We start from the raw sequence: 16,319 nt of genomic DNA on the forward strand, positions 1-16,319 counted from the left end.
GTCCTAGCTAGGGGCCTTGTTCAGGACACACTGTACTAACTAGACTGAGTCCACAGCTCTCAGTGCCAGTCAGAATGATAGCCAGGCATGAGCTCTGCACTGAATACAACCTATGATAACGCAGTAGGCCTCAAACCCCCATTTAATAAGATGTTGTTGTTGTTTTTTTAACTCTGAGATTGTACACACTCAGCGTTACAGACCCTTAAGGGTCCATTTGGTTCCTAACGGTCATTCAGCTGCGGGGACTCCCTGAAAACTCCGGACCCTTGGTCGTTTCTTGAATCCCACACTGAGAAACAATGTTCTATTTATTTACAAACATATCAGTCAAAACTTTGGTAATCAATGGTCCCAGGACTCTTCAAAATCAGGATTGGCAATTGGCATCAGACCCAAAAATGTGGCATCGGTGGGGCTCTAGAGCTCTTTCTCCCAGCGTGTCCTCAGAAGGCCTGGAGCAGTGACTGTGCCTCCTCCTCACTACTCCTCCTGTGTTGCTGTCCTCACAGTCCTCTGCTGAGCAACTTTATTCAGGTGTGCTATTTTTAGCATGGCCTTACAGCAGGGGTCTTCAACGTTTTCAGGCCGGGGACCCCCAAACTGATGGGGAGATGGAGCAGGGACCCCCTACCACCTCGAGGGTGGGGGGGTCGGGGCTACGACATATATATTTTTTTTAATTTTAAACATGTACAAGTTACAGCGAGCAGGGTGGGCCGTACCACTACCATTTCTAAACATACTACTTATTAACTGAGAACCAATGTCAATAATATCAACAATCTGTCAATTGCATAGTAATCATGTATTCAAGCTATTCAAAATGGATAGAATCATGATTTATTTTTTAACATAAATGTGAAAAAAAAAAAAAAAAAAAAATCCAATAATTTCGTGGACCCCCTGCAGTACCTCCGCGGACCCCCTAGGGGTCGCGGACCCCCTGTTGAAGACCCCTGCCTTACAGCATGCGAAGAGCTGGGCCAGGTCCAGTTGTGCAAGTTGGGGATGATTTGTTAGGTAAGGAATATGCCTGTTGGTCTCCTTGACATGTCCTGCTCACCTGAGTCTGCACAATAAAGATGATTACCAGGCATATGTGACTGTGTGTCATTGTAAGGCAGGGGAATTCAAGGTGTCCTCACTGCAGTTCACTTTTCTAGGCCAGATCAGACTCTGACTGTAGTTTGTTGCCGTGTGCAATGCATGCAGAAAATGTGGAGACTTTAACACATCAACCTTAATGTGTGTAACAGCTTGCTTGTGCTGTATATATAACATATTAAACAAGTTGGAGGTGGGGTGAAGATTAAGAACAGCTATTGGACTCACCTTGTCCAGCTGTGGTAAGCAGGGCGACATGTCCTTTAAGTAGATACTAATATGTGTAATCCTCCTTACATGGGATCAGTTGCTCACTGCACTGCACTGCAGTCAAGCTCTGTAAACGTTCTCAGGTCTCAGTGCTCAGCTGAAATGCATCTGTGAGTGCTGCTGGCTTTCTTCCACTTGTGTGATGCTGTTTGGCCGTGCATGCAATTTAAGCCTCTTTTAATTGTGAGTGTTGTGTGCACGGTGGTTTCTCTAAGCTATATGTAGAAGTCTACATTGTAATGTGGACACACGGTGCAGCTCTCATTCGTAGGTGAAAAGGAAGGTCTCGGTCAAGGTGAGGGCCTGTAATGGTACTGTAGTTAATGACTTGCTCTCAGCTTTGGAGGTGCTGATGTTGTATTGATCCCTGGTGTAGGCCTAAGTGGAATAATGAGGCCCAGTGGGTATTCCCTATCCTGGACTGGTCAGTTATGAAAGTACTAGAACACTAATAGTCAGGGTAGAGAACTTCGTCCACTGGCCTCATTGGCTGATCAGTCTCACAATTAACCACCAGTCACATTCACAATATTATAACGTTACCTCTTGTATCCAGTTAGATTTTTGTTATCACTTTAGGCTATGTATAATTTAAATAAATTAGCCAATCCACAAGCTCACAACGTGTCACGATTTGAGACGTTGTGAGCCTATAATGACTTGACATGACTTTTTAATCTTAGTGTTTTTCCAATTATTTGGGGGCCCACTTGCAATATTCTCACAGACCACAAATGGGCCCAGGCCCACAGGTTGGGAATCGCTGTAGTAGGCTATTCCCCAAAAGGCCTGACCTGGTATGCATACTGCCAGAGTCACATAATTTGCTGAAGCACTGGCTTAAAATACTCTGTTGTGGGTCGGTCTGTTTGAGATTGCATTGGCACCTCTGTTTTCCTGATAGGGGAGACAGTAGGCTCAGACAAGGAGGTTGGAATCTAACATTTGGCAAATGGGGTTTCTTCTCCATTCATCCCATCATGATGGATGTATCAAATTCCAGTGGAGCAAATCCTGGCAATTGCACGGCACTTTACTACGTCGTCGTATAAGTTCATTTTACTGTGAAGAAAGGTAACGCCAGGCCTCTTCCTCGGCTGTTTTTACTTCAAGAATGTCCAGGAAGCGGGCCTCATCTCATACTTGTGAAGAATCGTAGTCCTGACTCACTAACTGCAAGGAATGCTGCCGTTTCTATAAATGGGTCAGCCGAGTCATTTAGTCGGAGCAATAGCAGAGATACGGTCTTGACACTATGTCTGGTTCTCTCGCTGCCTGCAATATAATCCAAAAACAATAACATTCTCCCTGTGTTGTGAGAGGAATTCAAAGCAAAAAGAGTAGTGAATGAATAAGACATCAAGTTTTTAGATGATGACAGAATGAGCGTTGACCCTTGTGTCATTTGTCTTTTTGCCTCTCCTGGTATGAATGATATAGAAAAAACAACAACAGACAGTGTCCATTAAATAGCCTTCAGCCTTCGGGAAAATCCCGTTTGGCCGGTGTAGCGATAGGGCGGTGTAGTGACGGCGAAGTGGACTAAAGCCCTTTGCACACAGGCGCGTTTAACCGCACGGATAAAACGGATAATATAATTTTTTGAAAAGAAAACATTGATTCTCTACGACCTCATGCACACCGGCTCCGAATTAGCCGTGCGACGAGTGGCTGCCGCCGTGCGTTTTTTTTTTCTCGATCGAACCCAGTTCGATTCGTGCGTCTTGTCGCATGCGGTAAAAAACTCATCACTCCTTTTATGACTCCTTTTTGGCTCCGCAGCACCGATTCCGCACAGCCTTGCACACCAAATCCAATGCGTTTTATTCATGCCGCAAACGAAAAAAACGCAACTGTCCTGTGTGCAAAGGGCTTAACAGGGGCAAATGTACGAACGGGCTCTCCTACCGTACTGATGACGAGCAATACAATGGTTGTATGTCACAGTTATTGTCCACGACATTGCAAGCGGCGCGAAGGCCAGCGGACCTTGGTCCTGCTCTTCGCGCCCGAGCGCCGCAGGCGCAAGTGCCCGCGAAGAGCGGGCCAGAGTTACGAAGCCGTGGTGAATGTAATCGTTATATTTATGCCCAGGCCGTAAGGCCTGGGCAAGCGCACGATAAACGCATGAATGGGATGAAGATCGCTTACAGTCTGTTGGAAAGGTTATCGCTACACCGCCCTATCGCTACACCGACCAAACGGGACTAGCCCCAGCCTTCTAGGGGGTCCTCAGAGTCCTCCAAATCTTTGAGTATTTGAAACTTTTTTCTTCTTTTTTATATTAACCACTTGAACCCTAGCGTCCATATTCTGAGAACCTGTGAGCTTGTAGATTGGCTATTTTCGACAAAGAGGTTCAGAGCGAAAAGAGGTACAGAGTGAAAGGTCAAGTTTATTAAGTATTGACGGTTCAAGTGGTTAAATATCTGAAAACACAAATTGACATGAATCCAAAATACACTGATGATTGGGCTGTCAAACAATGACACTATATAGTATCTATGGGTTGTGGGGGTCCCTGCTTCATCTCTCTCAACTAAGGGGTCCTCCTTGGCCTGAAAATGTTGAAGACCCCTGATGTACTGTAGGCTATTAATCCAGTACAGAGTAGAGAACATCCCTATAGATGAGGCTTAATGCTGCTCAACAGTGTGTGTCTAGTGGACTTGGACCGTGATATTGCAGGGTGGAATTCCTTTACTCTGTTCAGAAGTGCATTTATTTTCTCCCACCGATAACTATGGTAGTGTTTCTATGGAATCCTCCCACTCAGTGTACAAGGAGCATAGCAGGGGATGAGAAGGAGGCAGCAGCAGGCATCTCTGAGATACGGCTTTGAGCGGCTTGTTTATCGGAGGAGAACTTTGACATTTTCAGAACAGGAAATGCGGGCCCTTGGGGAGCCCAGCTGCATTAAATATACTGCACATGAAGGGCCAAAGCCATCTCACCTCCAACACAGTAAATTCAGGAGAGATCGTGAGAGATAATGGTTCTGCTGTGAGAGCTCGTGTGGTGACACCGGTAAAAGTACATTAGCATAGGCATTCTCCCTATTGGTCCACTCCAGATGGTGATAGTGATATTTCGAGCCATGAAGATTTACAACGAGGCACACGATGGCCATTCTGCTTAGTCAAGAGAACATTTTTGACAGTCTGCACAGAGACTGTTATCACCGGTGTATTCTGTTCAGCAGCAACACTGTAGGGTGCGCTTGCTATACTGTTTATACTGCTGACTCTGCAACAATATCGGTGTATTTCTGTGATTTTGGATTGCATTTGCATTTTTGCGGGCATGTTTCTTTTTTACAGGATTCTGTAATTTATTTCTGTAATGTATTTTTGGTTACTTTCTGAAAGCTGAAAGCCTCTCAGTCAAAAGGCCCAATTGAAAAACACTGAGTTAATGGCATCATAAAATCAACCCCTCCACTTTTACCATTATACCCAACACTGTGGGTGTGGCTCACTTCAGCTGGGTCACCATAAAAACATAATTTTAACACTTTCTGTACACTTTTTTGGAAAAGATCGTCGTCCTAGTATATATATAAAAAAACATGATGATCAGGTAGATCATCATTTTTTTTTCATTCTTTAAATGTTGCCATCAGCCCACTACTGGTGTGCTCCCACAAATAACGAGTACTATTATGTTTTAATGAGCCTGCTTCCCATGGTGAAACTTAGAACATGACTGCATTTCTCATTTGCAGGGAACATATATTTCTGAGAACCTCTGTGATACCGTCACATGGGCTTAATCATCATCCCAACACGCATTGATTTTTCAGCCAGATCTTACTCAGGAAATTGCAGACGCAGCACTTTTATTTTTTAGCTTGTTCAGTTTTCCTCTGATCTCTTTAATGCTTATAGATGCTGATTACCTACAGGCTGTTCTTCCTAATGTTGATTCAGTGTGGTGCTCCACTGGACAGGTTCTATCCATGCCAGCACTATCTATTTGGGTTCACTCTTTCTTGCTGTCTTTTTCAAATAGCTTACTGATTCAAAATTCTCATACTTTGAATGCCAAAGAATTGATTGAATCATAGGCAATGAAAGATAAAACCACAGGAACAAAAAAAAATCTTTCATATTAGCAAAATACCTTTTTAAAGACTATTGGTCGCTGGATGGATGGTCATTATTACAGTGCAATGCACATTGAATCAAGGCTGTGCTCGCTCTATGCCATTCAAATACAGTATGTTCTGACTGCAAAGAAGCCTCAGACTTCCTGTGTGACTCTTTGGAAATGTAAGCAGCCCTTAATGCTGCAAGCGTACTGATGTATTGGGGATGGGGGTTGAATGCATGGTTTCAGATCCCCCAGAGGAAAAGGGAACCCAGAGGGAGAGCAGAGACAGTCTCTCAGCGTGGAACACAGCCTGATCTAGACACTTCCTGTTTCACTTTAGTCCAGTTAATGGCTTTGCAGACATCACTTCCCTAAACCCAGGTGCTGCACAGATGCTTGAGAGCTGCCGACGTGGTTACTCTGACATATAAAATGCATGTGTAGATGTACTTGAGCACATAACAAAACATATTTTACACTTAACAGCTGACACGTAGCCCTAAACTCAGTTTATGTTGTTCATTAATTCCAATAAAGGCTGCGGTTTTCTTTTCTTGAGAGTGAAATGGAGGTTAAACACACAGTGAAAGAGCATACAACAACAGCGGTCTGTTCTAGTCCCACTCACTGGATGAGTGGAGGACGCAGATGTGGCTCAGATGTTCAGCAACTGTTATGGCAATGCAACATCAGCAGCTAAACACTTAACACCAGCTTAACACTTAACACCATTTAGGTGAAACAGAGGCTCTGGTGATATCGCAATGTCCTTCACAGGCCTTGATATCGTATTTCTTTGTACATGTACAGTAAAGTCACGATAAATGTATTTCTGTATGGGGATCTGATTCCCCCTGGACCATGGCTGGCTCTAACCTAAATCAAATTATTTATTTAGCTTTTTACCCCTTTTTCATCATTGTGCCAATTGATTCCTCCCCACACTCATTCATGTGTTGTCGGCTCACTGCTGTTGTATCCTACTGACTCACCTTCCAGTGAGGAGCCCCCAATGGGAGAATGTAGAGCCTTCGTCCTACTCCTCCCGCCCAACACTCCTCGCTGACAGGTGCCGCCCCCAGTCCGTAGGAGTGTGTGCAGTATCAACCTCCCGTCTGTGCGAATGTGTTCGCACAGACGCTCGACGAAGTCGGATGCACCACGTGGATTCGAACCCACAAACCTCACACAAGCACTTAACCACTGCACCACCTGTGCAATATCTAATTAATTTTTGTAATTGTTGTAATGCAAAAATAACTTTTCGGTTATTTTCATCAAGTGACATAGTTATTGCGACCGAAGGTCGCAGTTTACCATGAGAAACGTCACAGCTTGTCTCTGTGTAGACGTGTATACGGTCTATGGGCAAACCCATAGACCATAAAATGTGTCATCATGATGTCATCATGCTCTGATGTCACTGTGATGTCAGGGGAACCACTCTACCCGAATGGGTTTGCCGCTCTGACATCACGCTCTGGCTTCACTGTGATGTCACACTAACATAATCCCTTTTATGCCCATGTATGGAGTTCCCTGATGTCATCAATATTAATGATGCCCTGTTAGAGAGATCCCTGTGATGCCAGGGGGAACAAATCCCTTTAAGTAAAAATGTGTCTGACTTCTCTGTCTAGCTTGAAATCATCTTGCACTTGCTAGAGTGCTTCGAGATGGGCATGAATCAGTTTGATTCTATATTGAAAATGTGTCCATTCCAGCATTGCTATCCACCCAGGTTAAACGGAGAGAAACCACAACTACAGATAGACTGCCAAAATTGCTAATTAACAGCTTAAATTTGGGAAAAGTAAAAAAAGAAAAAAGAGGACAGATGGACTTTTTTGGAAAATAAGCAGAGATGCCTGTCTTGGTGCTCAGTAACAAAGGCATGGATAAAGTTTATTAAACTCAGACCTTTGTTTGGTTAATTACACAATGGTTTTGTCGAAGGGAGAAAAACACAATGGTTATTTTTATTTTTGCACAACTAATTAGTCAGAATCATGCTTGGCTTGCACTTTTGGTAATTTGCTTCCACAGTGTGCATTTAAAATGTGGCATGGTTGATCCCTTGATCCTGCTGCTGTATTGTATTTCATTCAAACTCGTGTTCCATATTGAATCGATAAAGTCAACCCAAATCTGTGCAGCTTAAAGGACAACTTTAGTTTTTTACAACAAGGGTTCATATTTTAGATAGTAATTAAAGAATATAAAAGATAAGTGTTAAAATGATTTAATTTACTTCTTTCTATTGTTTTAGAGATTCTTATTTCAGTGGTTGGGGGCATGCGTACAAGTGGCCAAATATGTAATTTTACACAGAATAAGCCCATTCCCAAGATACAACACAACCTTTCATGGTTGGATGTGACTTATGGGGGCTACAAGTGTTACTGTAAATAGCAGTAAAGAAACTGCTGGCTTATTGTGTCTAAAAAGACATATTTAGCCACTTGTACGCATGCCCCCATGCGTACGCATGCCCCACATTTTAGCAGGGTAAACGCGATAAAACAATAGAACGAAGCAAATGAAAACATTTTAACACTCACTTTTTCTTTTCTCTAAGTACAATCTAAAATATGAACCCTTGTTGTAAAAAAACAAAGTTGTCCTTTAATCTTCGCAAAGATTTATCCCACAAAAAACTAAATTGAAATAAACTGTTGTTCTTTTGCCTGTTAATTTCAAAATCATTTTGACTGCCCTAAGTGTTTTGGGTTTCTTTCTTTCTTTCTTTCTTAGTTCTTTCTTTCTTTCTTTCTTTCTTTCTTTCTTTCTTTGCTTTGCTTTCATTTGTTTCTTTATTATAATAGATCATCTACTGAAGGCCTTGGCCAATATAAAGACAGCCTCTTCCAGCTCCTGGATGGCCTATGTTATTCAAGGATATGGAAAAAGCTGTATGCTCAGCCACACACAGTTGAGTCATCACCCTGGTGTGTTTCACGTTTGTTTTTACATCCTGTGCAGTGGAGATATATATTGTCCAAGTGTGGTGAGTCTGCCTCAGTGTTTGTTCCTGTATGAGAGAGGAAGAGAGAGTAAGGAAAAGAGAGAGAGAGAGGGAGTGTCCAGAGATCTAGAGTCTAGACCACTGTTGACCAACCTTTATGGGTCCCTTAATTTTTTTCAGTTTTATATTAATATTATATATTTCAAAACATTTCTACAGTGACGCATTGCAAGCTTAGTTGTAGATCTGATCTGCTATTTTCACTAGTTTGGGTCCCGGGCAAACGTCTAACTTCTAAATAGTTTGGGACTCTGGTCTAGAGCAGTGGTTCTCAAAGTGGGTTCCGGGGACCCTCAGGGGTCCTTCCAAGTGGTCCCCATGAAAAAGTCGAACCTGTGTATTCAGCTATTTAAAAAACGATGATCTGTGAAGTGTGAAGTTGTATATCGGCAAAGAAATCTGCAATCTGTAGATCTGCAAAAAGAAAAAAAGAAACTGTGAAAAATGTTTGAATACAATGTTTTAACTTTATCTTATCTGTAGATCCCCTGCCAATAAATAATTTAAAATTGGGGTTCCGCAGCTAAATACATATTGATTTAGGGGTTGTTGTCTGAGAACCGCTGGTGTAGAGTACCTGTGTTCTACAGTTCCAGTGTGGCGGCCATCACGTCTCATATTTCTCTCAGAGGACTCGAGAGGAGTGTGATATTGAGTGGCCAGCTCTGTGAGGCTGGCAGTGGCCACTAAATATCACATATCCACACGCACTGGCAGGTGGCTCTACAGATCAACACCCTGCCTCACCCAGCCAGCCGACACACTGATCTACAGTACGCAACATTATAATTTATTAACATGTGACTAATAGCCGCATGCTCCTGCTATTTCCTTTCTCCCTCTGTACCTTCTCATAGCATAGGATCTAATTTTAGTCGTGCATCGGATCATAAGAGCGGAACCAGGACATATGGGGCTCTATTTTTGTTCCATGCCTTACCCCTTATCCCTAAACCTTTTTGCAATTTTTTACTATTATAAAAACAAACTTGAATATTTCAAATAGCTGATATACAAGCTCACGTGTCGATGTAGGTCGGCTATTTGGAGTATTTTAAAATGTTTTTTCAAAATAGTAAAAAAAAGGCAAAGAAGTTTAGGAATAAGGTTAAGGCATGGACGAAAATATAGCTGTTAGTTCTCAAATTCCTGGAATCTTCTCCATACATGTCTATCACTATACGTAACGATGCTGTAGCTCCATTGTGACCACTAACTGCTGGTTATTATGGTTGTTGATGGTCTCTTCATTGCGCAATGTTCATTACTAATCAACACTATACCAGCGGGCGCACATTGGAGCTCTTAGCAGTGAAGAATTAAAAGAATGCTGCTGCATTTATACAGCTTTTGAATAGACTGAATTCATTTAAGCTTGTTGTTGCCCGTGTCAGGGCTTCTTGACTGGTGCAGTCGAAAGTAGGCAGGCATGCGTAATCACATGCTGAATCTGTGCAGGGTGTCAAACAGGATGTGGTGTTTAAAAAGTATTCAGAAGCAGCCTTTTTCTCAGCCTCGTTGCAGTGCCCTTTTGGAAAGCAGCTTTTGTGGCGGTGTAGGGGTGTGGTCTGCCTGAGTTTCCCCATTTACCACCCACCACAAACTGGGAGCTTGTTTCATCCCAGTCCCAGTGAAGCCGTGCCTCTACCCACACACACTCTATGGCCTTGGCATGCCGCACAACGTGGGATCCAAATTCAAACGGCTGGGAAGCACATAAAATGCAGGCCCCTCTCCACAAACGTTCCACCCTCACGGTATTGAACGAAGTGTGTTTTTAGAGACAAAGACAGACTTTGTCAGTGTTAGCTAACAAGCTGCAGTTTTGACTTCACAACGACCCACTGCACACTTGGGAACAAGGAGTGCATGCTGTGGTGGCATCCCAAGTCAGACTTTATTTTCTAAATCTAAGCAGTTAATTGAAGGTATCAGTACTGACATGTGATGCACACACACATAATTCTGAAGGAGCAAGTTGTTCCTGCACACTGTCTGATGTGTTCGTTACTACACGTGTACTGTACACAGCCCTGGATGCTACAATGGAGCAATTGTGTCTTGTGCATAAACCACTGGCATGCACTTTCCAAGGCAAGCCCCACTGTCCTAATGAGGGAATTCACAAAGCACAGCAAAATGCTATGTACTTATAAACACGCTCATAAATTACAATAAAAAGGGATTATCCTTATTTGGTCCCCGCGGATAGCCCAGTGGCCTCAACGTCACACGTGACCACCCTTCTCTCCTTGATCTTTAGGCCTGTTACAATTATGACATAATCCTCTAATCGCAATTATTTGACATATTCGCAATTATTTTGTCATAATCATTATAATCATTTCCAGGTTGGAAAAGGTTCATATATATAACATTTTCAAAAATAGTGGAAATAGCAGATCTACAAGCTCACAACGTGTCACAATGTGATGCGTTGTGAGCTTGTAGATCGGCTATGTCCACAATCAATGTTCTTTTTTAAGTATAAAGTTAGGTCAAATATCTCAGTCATTTCTTTGTATATTTGGGTTATGTGTCATATCTGCCATGTGCAACTTCAAAGCCTACAAGCCAAACAGAATGTAATTGTCAACTACAAAAACACAATTAAATCGTTAATCGCAATTATTTGAGTGACAATTAATCGTCATGAAAAATGTCATTATCATGACAGCCCTAGTGATCTTCACAAGGGAGAAAAGGTGAAGGAAAAAGTAGTGAGTGAGCAAGACGGAAAAACCTGCCCATGGCTAGACTCTGTCCCACTCTCCCTGTCTGAGAGCGTCTGAGATGGGGGGAGAGAGAGTATTAGAGAGAGAGAGAGAGAGAGAAAAAGAGAGAGAGAGAGAGAGAGGGAGAGAGAGGGTACAGCGTCTGGCAGTCCTGCAGTATACTTCCATGTCCTGGTTGCTGCATGGAGCTGCTGCTCCGGACACTTCTCTCTCCTCAGCCGGTGTGACTGGAGCTCCACTCAGGATGGCTGCTTTTCTCTAGTCTAGCTCTGTTAGTCCAGGTCACTCCAGGCAGGGGGCAGGCTCTAGTCTAGGACATCATCCACTACCAACACACTACTACTGTGAGTATTTCTTTTCTGTGTGTCTGACTGTCTCTCTTCCCGCGCTCTCTCTCTCTCTCTTTAATTGCCTGAATTCTCAGATGATATCAGTGGGTTGCTTGATCTACCGGTCCCACCTTATTTTCTTTCCGGAGGGACACTGGAGGACTTTGTGGCTTTGCCATATAACTTACAGTATGACACTGCTCAGTGCTCGGTTAGGAATAGGAAAGTTTGAGAATGGAAAGCTGACTGACTAGTTTAACTAATGACTCAACAGGAACATTATTAATGACCGCTGATGTTTTATTTGTCTTTTTGACATCTCTGTCTGCTTCCAAAAGTGGTCCACATGGTGCTGTGGCTTTAAAGACTGTAGCATATTTATTTAAAGGTATTTCCTGTTGTAGCTGACCATTAGTTTGTGATTGGAGCTAGCCTGTTTAAACCTATTTGGTCCTGTGAGCCCTGCTATGGGAAACCACTGCAGATATAGGAACATTAGGAAGAGAGGATGTGATGAAGCAGTGATACTCAGCCCAGCATCCTGTGTCCAGCCTCCTGTCAGGATTGACCCTGGTGGACAGAAACCAGTGGCAATATATCAATATTACATTGATATTGTGATAAAGAGACTAGCTTTTGCCTGGGATTTTAGATATTGTAAAATCGTGATGTCAATTAACTCTTTGAGTGCCACCCCTTTCACCACTAGAGGGCGCCCAGTGGCCATAGAAAATCCCATAGAGATATGCTGGTATATGCAGAAGCCCTGCAGCCATGACTTGCCTGAACACTTTCCTTTGTGCATGTACAGGAAGAGGATGAAGTTAGCTTGAAGTTAGCTATTGGCTACCAAGCATTTTAGAAGCCTTATTTTCGTCAACTTAGCCATGATTAAACCTTGCACACCTCATGCATGGGAAAAAAACAGAGAAGAATGAGCTCTAAAAAATCCAATGCAATCCTGGATTGCATTGGAGTGGATTTGTGCAGTTTGTTCACAGCTTTCAAACAAAAAAATCCGATTGGAAATCCGTTCAGGCATTCTTGAGATAATCGCCATTATGTTTTACATGTTATGTAAACAAACATGGCTGCCCTGTATGTTAGATGGGGTTGTATGGGGGTGGAACATGCAAAATCGCGATTGAAATCATGTTCACTAGATTTGATGGGGTCCAAAAAAAAAAATTCAAAAAATTTTTTTTCAAAAAAGATTTTTTTTTTTTTTTTTTAATATCCCGAACATGTTCGGGATAGGCACTCTGGTATGCGATAATATATCCCGAACTAATTCGGGATAGGCACTCAATGAGTTAAGTGTTGTCCTGGTTTCAATATTCCTCAGTTGTGCCTTATTAAAAAAAAATTGCCATTCAACTGTCATCAGCTTCTAGATCTGCTGTTTTTGGTGTGCAATGCCTGATTTGCACAACCAAGTACAGATCAGGCATTATTCTTTGATGAGCGTGCCTGATTTTAGCAGATATACTGTACATTGATTATTATTTGATTTTTTTTTATTTTTTTTGTGCTTTTTTATGCCTTTATTTGATAGGATAGTAGACTGACAGGAAACAGGGAGAGAGACGGGGAATGACATGCGGCAAAGGTGTTCCGGAACAGGAATCGAACTGGCGACGCCAGCAGGCATCATAGCCTAATATGTGGTATGCGCCTTGACCACCAGGCCAGCAGGCGCCCCATGTACATTGACATTTTAATGGAATGGGTTTAAAAAGAAAATAATCTCATGATGTAACATGGGCTTTGACATCTCTTGTCCATTTGATGTGATCACTACGGATAGAACAGAATTAAATTAGTGACTGCCTGTACGAAGACCCTTGAAACAAATTGTGTCTGCAAAGTTTGCAAATACGCAAGAGGCCTAAACATTTAATGTTGTTTAGGCTTCTGGCATAATTGTGTGCAGCAGAGGAAAGATTAACCTGTCATCCCATCATCTCTAATGTTTGGGGACTTTCTGGAAGGAAGTCACATGTTAGCAGAAGTGATGGGCCTTCCTTATGCTCAAAGAAAAGAGATGGGTCTTAAGCTGCTCCCCAATATATACCATACATATATTTTACTAAATATGGGCTATTGATAAGTTGAGGCCAGGCATTGGTATGGAGGGGGATTTTTGAGCGGTGCTAACTGCTCCTACATCTGGCTTTGTCTGTATGTATGTATGTATGTACGTACGTTTGTACGTACAGTATGTCCCACACTTGGCTCATTGGCCAAGCTTTGCGGGACGCTTAATGAAATAAACTAAGATTGAAACTAAACTAAGATTTTTTCTTTTTTTTGATAGATTAGGGTTAGTAAAGTATAGAGTATGCCAATATCTCCTTGAGTTGTTGGTTTTGAGCAGTAGAAGAAGAGTAAACAACGTTGTGTTCCTTTGTAATTATTTTCTAGTAGTGATGGTTGGGAAAGGGGCAATTAATTCTGGGGTTTTGTTTCTAAGTCGGTCAGTGTTTTGGATTTAGTGCAGGGTGCAGCACTACAACTACTGTAGACTTTTATTTTGATAAAATCACTTTTTTAAACAATATTGGGTGTGTTCTTTCTGGTTGTGCTCTTTGAAGAAAATGTAGGTACTGTAAATCACATGCATTTAGTTAATTTGACATTTCCTTGGATGAGTTGTAGTGTAGTGGTTTGTTTCGTTTTTTTTTCTCCAAAACTACCAGTTGAAGGCGGAGAGAGCATATTTTGGCAAACACTGTTAACACGCCAGTGTATCAGTGTGGGAACTGTATTTGTGCAAGACTGATGGATATTGTTTTGAGCTGCCACAAATGGAAAGATGTGTGGAAAATGCCATACATTTTTTGTTTGTTTGTGAGACTCTGAAGACTAATGGTGTGCCTGCTCTTGATTTGAATTTACTTACAGGATTGGTGGATGGAATTTGTGTCAGTGAAACTCAGCCTCGCCTGCTTCAGGGTTTGCACACAAACAATTAGGTTATGTTTGAGAGACTGTCTCATCGACGGCTTAACTGATAAGCATGTCAGTTGATCTATAGTCCCTCCTCCTTGTTATCTACTCCCAGCAGCTAAAGACCAGAGATTCTGTGAGAAGTTTCTCCACAGCTCTATCTCCCATTACTGTACAGTAGTGGTCGTGTTCACATCCCTGCTTCAGAAAAAAAAGCAATGTAATTAAGGCACAGCGCAACCCAATAGTTAGGGTTGTGGTGGCTACAAATTATATTCAGCTTTCTAATTTGCTAAGTTTCCTAGCAAATTCCATATTTAGGTTATGCAGACTGAGCTTGCTTTTTACTGGGAGTGGGACCCAGATTTAATCCGACATGTACTTTGCTTTGTTAAAACTCTGTGAGATTCAGCCGTGTAAAAGACGTTTAAATGTTGCTTACAGTATCTTTGTCATCGGGATCACCTTTCCACAGTGTCTGATTTACTATACTCTCTTCTCTCCCATTGGCTGGCTCATGTTGAAAATGCAGTCAGCCTTCTGTCTCTCAAAAGACATTTGGGTTTGTAATTAGGCCGCTTGATAGTAAGTGGGACAGCGTTCTGACTCCAGAGAAACTGCTCTTATAGTACTGTTTCTCTGCAGAGGAACGAGGAGTTGCTGTTAAAAGATCCTTTGCAGTGGTACAAAGATGCTGAAAACAAAGTAGGTTAGTGACGCTGTACTCTGGGCTCGATTGACTTTTCCTTCTTCTTCTCACTTCAAGTCAGAGATGGTTGTGCAAATGTGTGGAACATATTCACAGGACATTTAGTTCCTCAATTAACTCCCATGTCACAGAGTATCCTCACTTCCTCATCACGCCTACAAGTTCACCATTGCTGGAGCAAGTGTGTGCCTTGATAAGTGGCGCTGTGAGTACTGTATGTCAAATGATATTGGAACCAAAGTGTTGGATCTGGGAAAGTCAAAGATTTGGGAGAAGTGATGATAATCACAGGATCTTATTCCTGACCCTAACTCACAAGACCTTGCCATGAAAGGGGCTTGGTGTCATATGATAATGCCAGAGGTGCTATACAAACAGTAAATACAGACAGAAACAGCACATACAGTGTGTTCCAAATCAGTCTGTTAGGACCTGCAAGGTTTCTCTCTAATTATACTCTAGTGCGAACTGCGAAGCCTTATCAGGCACCGCAAACCCTCTGTTGGGAATATGTGGCTGACCTGGATCCACTTCAGGCTCTTAGAGTTGCTTGATTTACGGTTGAGGTCCTTCATTGCCATGTCCCGCAGCTGTAGTTTTTTACATTGCCTCTTCTTATTCTGTGAATAGTTCTCCGTAGCTTTTATATGAACTAGCACTGGGATGGAGAGTACCACGGTATGGTGATGCAGGAATCCCACACATAAAAAATCTCAAACCAATAATTGCAATAGTGGACGGAAGCAGAATGAAATCTTGCCAAGCTCAGCCCTACAGTTAAATCTTTTTTACTCCCGAGGGAGAAGGCAGACGGATAGGGACTCCCTATTAGCTCACAAAGCCCTCAAAAGCGAAGGATCAGGTTACCCCATCATGCATCACTTCCAAGTTCCTCCCTTAAAATCAATGAGATAATATCCTCAGAGCTGCAGATCATTTACCACTGTATTAATGCCTCTTCTTTCTTAAGTGCCCTTACGCATCGTACTTTGACCTTCCTTTTTGGCTACTCACTGCCAAGTGAATGCTAGTTGGCAAAGCTGATCACTGTACAACGCTGAGTACCATTTATGACTAGAGATGGAGCTTGTTCATTATTATTC

This window comes from Nannobrachium achirus (assembly GCF_963921795.1).
Source record: "Nannobrachium achirus genome assembly, chromosome: 19".
Classification (NCBI taxonomy): Eukaryota; Metazoa; Chordata; class Actinopteri; order Myctophiformes; family Myctophidae; genus Nannobrachium; species Nannobrachium achirus.